This window comes from Nicotiana tabacum, chromosome 22, assembly GCF_000715075.1.
Source record: "Nicotiana tabacum cultivar K326 chromosome 22, ASM71507v2, whole genome shotgun sequence".
In the NCBI taxonomy this organism is placed as follows: domain Eukaryota; kingdom Viridiplantae; phylum Streptophyta; class Magnoliopsida; order Solanales; family Solanaceae; genus Nicotiana; species Nicotiana tabacum.
In genome coordinates this window covers 160,262,345-160,271,997 of record NC_134101.1, presented here as the reverse complement: position 1 = coordinate 160,271,997, position 9,653 = coordinate 160,262,345, and the positions used below count along the sequence as shown (strand labels likewise).

General features: G+C 34.3%; 1 pseudogene; it reads left to right on the top strand.

Annotated features, from left to right (window-relative positions):
• The first annotated feature begins 5,838 nt into the window (after positions 1-5,838).
• On the top strand, positions 5,839-9,348 carry LOC142176642 (purine permease 1-like; annotated as a pseudogene).
• Positions 9,349-9,653: the final 305 nt, after the last annotated feature.

Sequence of the window (9,653 nt, the reverse complement as noted above, 5' to 3'; positions counted from 1 at the left end):
ACGTATCATGTCCCCGCATGAATCAGACCGTGCGTAGTTCTGATAGATAAGTGCCAAAATGACTGATAAAATTTTTGATTTTCTTTTTTTTTAAATTTTCCGTTAAAGAAAAATGTATTTATTGAAACGACCCATTACAATATTTACGGACTCTAAAAGACATTGTCATCAAAATGGCAATACAACTTAAAAATAGACTAACAGACTCTGACTGACAAGTACTCCCTTTTTTCTTTTCTTTTTTTTTAAAAAAAAATTCATAAAATATCCGGTCTTGTCAATACGGCTTTTCAGCACTTCGAAGAAGATTTAAAGGTTGTGTTTGCTAATCAGTCAAAACCTTAAAAATGACAAAAGGTGGTATTTATGCAAAGTCAGCCTTTCGGTGTCCCTTTTTGGGAACATTCGGCTATTTTTGACAAGAACGACATCACCCGACTTATTTATGACGAAAATTAAAATTTTGACATTTTTGCAAAAAAGGGAGGTTGGACCCGATGAGGGTTGCCTACGTATCTCACACCCTGTGAGAATCAAACCGACATAGTTCGGGCCGATAAAACAAACTTCTTTTTGAAAACCAGACTCTTTTCATTGGCAAATAAAACTATATTTTTGTTTTTCCCCTTTTTTCATTTTCTCAAAAATTCGGCATAGTTTCGACACTATCTGGACATTGGTTTTTTTCAAAATAGGCGATTAACTCTCTTTAACCCTCGTAAAAATATTCAAAAGTCGGTCAACATGCAAGTCCGAAGCAAATAAATGCACAAGTAGCAAGTAAGATGCATCAGGATGGTCTTTTTCATTTTTGGTACACCTGTCATAGACAGACCCAACCCCTGTGTTGAGCCTCCAAAGTCAAATGCACGTGATGCAAACAAACGTTACTACTAGGGATCCGGCATGAAGCTGAGTTATTCTAGGTTCATAACCTGGGCATTTGTTCTAGACCGTGTACCTGAGCGGACAACTCGAGTCGAGGAGGGGGCTACGTACCGGGAACCAAAAGGCCATCCGGCTTAGTAACTTGTCCGAGCCTCTTTCTTATTTCAAGGTATGACACTAATAGAATAGAGAGTCTCGACCAGCGAGCACATCCCCGAAGATAAGAAGAGAAGGGTTTCGTAGCAGTTTATATACAGTTCAGATAGTATTAAAGCGGTAAAAGCAACATTTAGCACATTAGGCCCAAACATGTAAAGATCAGATAATAAACAAAGCCAATTATAACAATTATTCCAAGCTCGAATTCTGAACCCTGAACCGGAGATTCTGGGTTGGATCCCCAGCAGAGTCGCTAGAGCTGTCACACCTCCTTTTTACCCGCGCCACCGCAAAGGGGCGCAGAGGGAGTTTTTCCAATTAAAGGACAATCGAAACAGGATTTATTTATTTATTTCAGAGTCGCCATTTGGGAGATTTATGGTGTCCCAAGTCACCAGTTGAATCCCGAATCGAGGAAATGATTGACTCTGTGTCACAATCCGTGAACCAGAAATCTAAGTAAGGAATTCTGTTAACCCGGGAGAAGGTATTAGGCATTCCCGAGTTCCGTGGTTCTAGCGCGGTCGCTCAACTGTCATATTCGGCTTATTTATCTGATTTTAATACATGTTGAACCTATGTGCAAATTTTAACTGTTTGCCGCTTTTATTATTATTATTTTTAACGAGAATTGCGACTCCGTGAAAATACATCTCGAACCACGTCACATCAATGCACCCGTAGTTATTGACACATTTCAACTCTGTCGAGATTTGGATTTGGGTCACATAAATGTGCACCCAAGTTTAAGAAAGTAAATTATTAAAGGCGCGCCTAAAGCGACTAGCGTATCATTATTTTGGGGAAGGCCATGGAATTTTGCTAAACGGCCCATCCCGAAGTCTAAGCATTTAAAATAACCATTTATTGAGGGCCCCACCGTTTGTACGTTTTATTTAGCGAGGCTCGTCTCATTTTATTTTATTAAAAAGCCAACCTAAAAGTGACTGCGATTTTCTATTTGTCTCTAAAATAAAATAAAATCCTAATTAATTATTGTGAGATAATGAGATCCACCACCTATCCCTTAGGTATTATCAGTCCATCTTCCATTTAATCTCAGACCCAAATGGCCCAAGCTGTGTGACCCAAGACGCCGCAACTGACCAGGCATTGGAGGACAGATCGGGAGATAGATTCCCTGAGCTGGGCAACCCGTGTTTTTCCTAAACTATAACCAAACATCTCTGGAAACTGGGCCATCGGCAGCCCAGTCACGTAAGGCCCAACAACAGGCCCAGATCTATTACACTTATTTCAAATTACTTCACATATGCCCAAATAGTTCACAACAAAATAACGAATTCATACACGCCAGCTAAAGGCCCAATTCAAAATAAGGTATTATTCAAATCACTACTACTAGATTAATACTCAAACACATTATTACTTCGAACCAGCTGGACTACGGAATTGAATCAACGAGACACAGACCTCTTTTAAACTTGTCTTTCTTCTTTACGATCACTGGAAACAAATTCATGCTTAACAATACTCATTTAAACTAACACTAATAATTAACGATTGGAAACTAACATTATTCGCTACCACATTACATCATACTGGACTATTTAGAGTGTACAGTTAACCTGAAAGTCTATGCCACTGAATTCAATGTTTAACTACCAAATTTATAATCGAATAAGGTGAGATTACTGATCCCATATAGTCCTCGTTAAGTACACATTCCACAGCTTCAAATTTCATCGAGTGTTAATCATCTCAAAACATATTTCAACTATCATTTATAATGGAATAACAACAGTCGCCTCATCCAGCGAGCAACTGCCCAAATACTTTATTTCATGCTTAATTTCAGAGTTACATCATCAGTGAGTTCATGTGTGTACCTGGTATGTAGAACAGAAAAATGGGGCAAGCAATCAGCAACAGCAAAAAGCAAAATACAGCAGCAGAAAGCCCAACACAGTAGCTTCAACACCTCAATCCAGAAATCCCAGCAACACGGAGAAAACCAGTAAAAATGGAGAAGAAAAATAGTCCGGAAATCTCTCTTTGTTTTATCTTTCTAGCTTTGAACTCTATCTGGTGTTCTTCCGCTCTCAATATTTCAGAAATTTGGTTCTATCTTTTTACTCTCTCCAAAATGAATTCTGTCCCTGTATATCCAGTGTATCCAGAATGTATATTGATTGTATACCGCTCTCTCCGCCCCCTTCTTTTTTTCTTCCCCTCTATTTTTTCCTCTTTTTTTGAACCCCCTTCTTCCTAAATTTTCTGTTCTATTTATAGCAAAATTTTTGAAATTTTTCAGATTTGTTTTTTTAATTATTTTATTATTTTTTAATTAAAAGAAATCCCACTTACAAATTACTTTTATTTTTTTAGAAAAAGAAATCCTACATTTATTTACTTTTATTTTTAAAATTCCAACTTTAATTACTTTTATCTTATTTAAAATCCCACTTTTTATTTTTTAAAAGAGAATCTCACTTTATTTAACTTTTCTTTAAAAAAAACAAACCACTTTTTTTTTTCCTTTTTCTTTTAAAAATGCTACTTTCATTTACTTTAAATTTTTTAAATTTTCAAATACCTTTATATTTATTTTTTAATTCCAACCTTCTTTTACTTTTTAATTTTTTAAAATTTCCACAAAACTTTTTTTTTAATTTTCTACATTCTTTTACTTTTTTTTTAAAAGAGAATTCCACCTATTTTTAGTTTTATATTTTTTTTATTCAATACATCCCTTTTTCTTATTTTTTAAATCATTCCCGAAATTTTATTTTTTATTTTTTTTAAAAAAATAATATTTTCGGATTTTTTTATTAAAAAAACAAAAAATAATAAAAAAATATTAATAGTGATAATTCACCTTTTTTTTTGTATTTTTATCCTATAATAAAAAGTGTAATAAAGCTAAAATAATAGTAGGTTAAAACCCCCTAAAATATTTACATAAAAGAAGTGATAAAAAATTAAATGTTGTCAAAAATTAGGTGTTCACAATCAACTTCAAGCTTTTAAACTTACTCCGAACGCGCCAAATAGTACTTAGACTACTCGGAATGATACCAAATTTTGTATGCAAATCTTAAATCAATATACGGAACTATTCCCTGGCTCGGAATCCTAAATGGACCTCGATAAGACTAAAGCCTACTCCAAACCAAACTTAAAGAACTTAAAAACCTTCAATGTGCCAACTTTCAACATTGAGCGCCGAAATGCTCCCGGATCATCCGAAACCCGATTCGAACACACGCTCAAGTCCAAAATTATTATACGAACTTATTGGGACCGTCAATTCCCGGTTCCGACGTCGTTTACTCAAAACGTTGACTAAAGTCAAATTTAACCATTTTAAGCCACTATTAAGGAACTAAGTATTTCGATTTCAAGCTGAACCCTTTCAAACCCGAACTACCATCCCCGCAAGTCATAATATAGTAAGAGTACATATAGAGAGTCTTAATTAGGAGAATGGGGATATAGAAGGCAAAACGACCAGTCGAATCGTTACACAACCAGTTATAATATACTACAAAAACGACATTGTACTTCCTGAAGATGCCTAGGTTGATGAGATCAAGGTTGAGATAAGAGATGGTTAAAGATACATCAAGTAAATTTAATTATTAAAGGTTCAAGATGTTATCCACGATCAGCATTGTAGCAATTCTAAAATTATGCGCTTTTTGTTTTTCATTTCAATAGAAAATAAACTTGTAACTCTGTTTTTATTCTTGCTTTTAGACTTCATCAAAACGATTAATATTATTCTTTTATAATCAAAAAGAGGAAAAGAATAAATACCAAAATATATATATTTAATAAGCTACACTTAGAGAATCATGTATTAAAACTATGTATATTCGTATATCTATAAATAAAAAATTTACTTTAACGCTCTTTTCTTTTTCATCATTTTAAAATAAAATCTTATAATTCATCTAAGTTGTAATTCAATTAAAACTGTTTTTACTTGTAATGTAGCCAAGATAGAATCATTTTGTATATTGGAAATACATAAAAAAGTTAATAACTCTTCTATCTCTATTAAATTATATAAACAATTATTTCAAAATTCACTAATATGTGTCACAATACTATACTGATCGGCTCAGTCTTAACAGTTTGGTGTCTTTTAGCACATGATCAGATAAAAAATCAAGACGCCATCCAATTTTGATTTTCTTTTTCTTAATTTCTCAATTTTTATTGGTCGTGTTGTACATGTCTGACATTTATTTGTGGCAATTGAAACATTTAAAAGTGCACATAGTCGAAACGGAGGGAATCCTTTCATATAAGAAAAGCTATTATTGTTGGCATATGAGGGGCTATTCATATTTATTGAATTTGAACACAGTTAACTAAAACCCACGTTAGTGGAAATGCAAAATTCTACCGACCCACTCATAAAATTATTCAATTCTTAATTAAAACCACGCTTGTCCCATCCGTGCTAAATTTAATCCATATTTTTGTCTTCACAAGTGCAAATGCATAATTCAACGCCTAACCATTAGAATAGTCAAGGCTATTTACGCGGCACAGTCCAGTCCATGGTGGGCTATTAGTTTTCCCTAGAAATTCAACACTGCAATTTAATTACAAAACTACTCACTATCATTGCTGTTTTGGTCTTTGCTTTAATACTTATTTTTTTATTGTTATATCCTACCCTTGTGAATCATATGAAAATTACTAGTACCGCAATTAATTAAATCATAAAAAAGCCTTCTTAAAGTGGGGCCAGGCCACTCCATGTCGTGAAACAAATCATGGGAATGACTATAATGTTTCTCAATTATAAATAGGCGCAGGCTGCAGATCTCATCACTGCAAGAGGTCCAAAAATCCAAACCTTAGTACAAGAAGAAGACCATTCAGCCTGAGCAGCAGACTACTCCAACTTAATTAGTATCCAAATCGCTTGAGAAAAAATTATGGAACATCATGGATTAAGCACCACTATGAGGAGAATCCTCCTGCTGATTAACTGTTTAATACTCGCTGTTGGTATCTGCGGTGGTCCTCTAATGATGCGTCTATATTATGTTGAGGGAGGTTCAAGAGTATGGTTTAGCAGCTGGTTACAAACTGCTGGATGGCCATTCACCCTTATACCTCTTTCCATCCTGTACTTCTATCGCCGAAAAACCGAAGATTCTAATGCCAAGTTATACTTTATAACACCCCGAATTTTCATCGCATCATTCGTCATTGGCGTTGTCACCGGTGTTGATGATTTTCTCTATTCTTGGGGTGGTTCAAAACTTCCTGTGTCAACCTCTTCACTTCTTCTTGCTGCTCAACTTGCCTTCACGGCAATAGGTGCTTTCTTCATAGTGAAGCTGAAATTCACACCCTACTCTATCAATGCAGTGGTTTTGTTGACAGTTGGTGCTGTTTTATTAGGTGTTCGATCTAATGGTGATCGGCCAGAGGGTGTGACAAGTAAAGCCTATATTCTTGGTTTTATGATGACACTTTTGGCAGCAGCTTTATATGGAATCATTTTGCCTTGTATTGAGTTGATTTACTTGAAGGCAAAGCAAGCTATTGCTGCTACATTGGTATTGGAGATTCAAATGGTCATGTGTTTTGCTGCTACAGTTTTTTGCACTATTGGAATGATCGCCAATAACGATTTTCAGGTATCCTCCCTTAAACTCATCACTACCTATGCATCTTACTCCCTGTTGCAGTTATCTTATAGTATTCTTTTGTGGGTTTAAATTCTATGCATTCTCAAATTAAATTTTTTTAATCACGTCATTACAAGAAAATTACACGTAAATTTTATCATATATTAGTAATTTTTTTTTAAAAAAAATTCCAACGACCCGGGCTTTCATCTCCAGTGGTAATGGGGGATTTGGCATTGACCCCTACCTTATTTATTATAAAACCAAGAAAAGATACAATAGGAGGGGGACAGAAAACCAAAACCTCCTGATAAATTACATAATTGAAAAACAACAAATAAGACATATCTAATACATATAGTAGATCCAACAAATGGAGCAATATGATCATAGATCTGTTAAATGTGCTTTATATGTCCACAAAGAAAAAAAAGAACTCTTTTCGCCTCATTGTGGACATAAAAGCACTTTAAAGGCATACAAATATAGTTAGCTACCATACATTAAAAAGCAGAACTATCATCTCGCAAAAAATGGTTGTTGACAACTTTATGTCTTAGATTAGGCAATTATTTCTTGTCGAGTTTATAATATCCGAAAGCCTGCCTAGGTAGATTAATGTCATTGAAGATCATAATCTCATGTATCTCATGGCTCCATTTTGCGAGTATGTCTCCCACATTATTAGATTCTCTGCAGCAATGCCTAATAACACTATTGTGAGTTTGTATGAGTTGTTGTGCCTCTTTGATGATACTGTCAATATGCCAGGGTGGTTTCAAAGTATTGTTCAACATATCGATAACCAGTTTGGAGTCACATTCAAGCATAATTCTATCATATCCATTTGAATGACACCATTGCAGGCCTAACAAAGCAGCCTTAGCTTCTGCCATATTACTAGTACCACGCCCTAAACTTTGTGAGAAGGCCATACGCATATTGCCCCTATGATCTCTTAATATACCTCCGGCACCAATCGATTCATTATCTTGTTTGCTACCATCTGTATTAAGCTTAGCCCAACCAAATAAAGGCCTTTCCCATCTTACAGGAATACAAATTATTTTAGCAGTTAAATTTCTTAAATTGTCACACATCAAATACCATAGAACAAAAAAAAAAAAAAAAAAAGTTATGCTTAGAGACCACCCACCTCAAGTGAGAAAGTACATGGAATTATACTCTAGCAAAAGAAATTTTAGTACCTCCATACTTTGACGCACATCTAGCTTTCCACAACTCCCAGCATATGACTATAGGGGTGATCTTGATGATGATCTGAGTAATTGTGTTATTAGAATTTGGGTTCCACCAGCTGCTAAGTATGTTAAGAATAGGCACGTCTTCCCAACGAATTCCCAGTGGAGCACCAAAGTGCTTCCAGGTAGTTTGAGCCATCTCGCTAGTGACAAATGTGTGTTGCATAGTTTCTATCTGTGGAGTCCTGCACCTAGAGATAATTTGCTGACCAAAAAAAGTTATTACATCATCAAAAGGTAATTTTCTTTTAAGCAATCTCCACATCAAAAAGGACTTCTTATAGGGAAGATAATTTGAATTTTCAGTATTAGTCCATTTTAGATAAAATGACACAATTTCACATTTGAAAGTATTTAACTTTAAACTTCTCATTTTACGCTTAATAAGAAATTTTTTAATAACTATACAATACATGCAAGTTTAAAATCACATGTTTGAAAAGTCTTAAAAGACACACAAATATTTTAAAATATGTTGAAGACAGAAGATTCATAAATTTATTTTTCTTAAATTTCGAGTCAAGACGCAAATTACGTCCCTCTTTCATCTATTTTTCCTCATTTCATTTCCCATAAATTTTCTGATCTTAATGACAAGAGGGAACAAAAGCCTGTAATAGGACAGTAATGAAGGAACTAGCTCGAAACCCTAAATTATTCATATCCCACATATACGGATGAAGACTCATTTGTCATGGAATTCATTTTTTAAATTTGGAATACATCAATATCGTGGGTTTAGACTGATTAAGATATTTTGCGTACATGATGCGTTATATCAAAATTTGAATACGTCAAAAATGTATGAAAACTGGAACTGTATTGGATTCGAACATATTTACCTAAAAGATGATATATCATAGATATACTTTCTCGGTTTTAATTTTGTTTTAGCAATACACTATCTTATTAAAGAGCAAGGATTAATATAATGATCAAAATTTGCAGGCAATATCAAGGGAGGCAAAACAATTTAACCTCGGAGAAGCTAGATATTATACAGTGATAGTATGACTACCATTATTTGGCAATGCTTCTTTGTGGGTGTCATTGGAGTCATTTACTGCTCTTCTTCTCTGATGTCTGGGGTTATGATCGCAGTTCTACTTCCTGTTACTGAGGTATTAGCTGTAGTTTTCTTTAGGGAAAATTTTTCAGGTGAAAAGGGCCTTGCTCTTTTTCTTTCTCTTTGGGGTTTCGTCTCATACTTTTACGGAGAGTTTAGACAAACAAAGAAGCAGAAGAACAAAAGTCCAAAAACTGAGATGACAATAATGTATACTGAGTCTGTTTAATTTATTGAGTCTGTTTGATTTATTATTCACGGCTATACGGATAAAGAGTTTGTATATTTTGTGTAGAAAATAATATACGTTATTTTTCTATAATTGGTACTTTTCATTATGTTTGTGAAAGGATCTCTTTCTTTAAAATTTCTGATGTTCCTTCTATATGCAATACAACACTTTGAAAGATTTGCATTTGCCAGTAAATGATCATTTTTCATGACTTATTCAGTTTTACTTTTATTTGACACACAATAAAATACGGATTAAGTAAAAAGAGATCGATGGATACTGTTTCGACCCGGAATTCTCATTCTCGGGATCGTGATGGCGCTTGACATTTCACTTGCTAGACAAGTCTACGCTAGAATAGTTGTAAGACATTTTCAACAAATCAAATTAACTGATGCCAATTAAACTGAAATGACTGAAATAAAGTG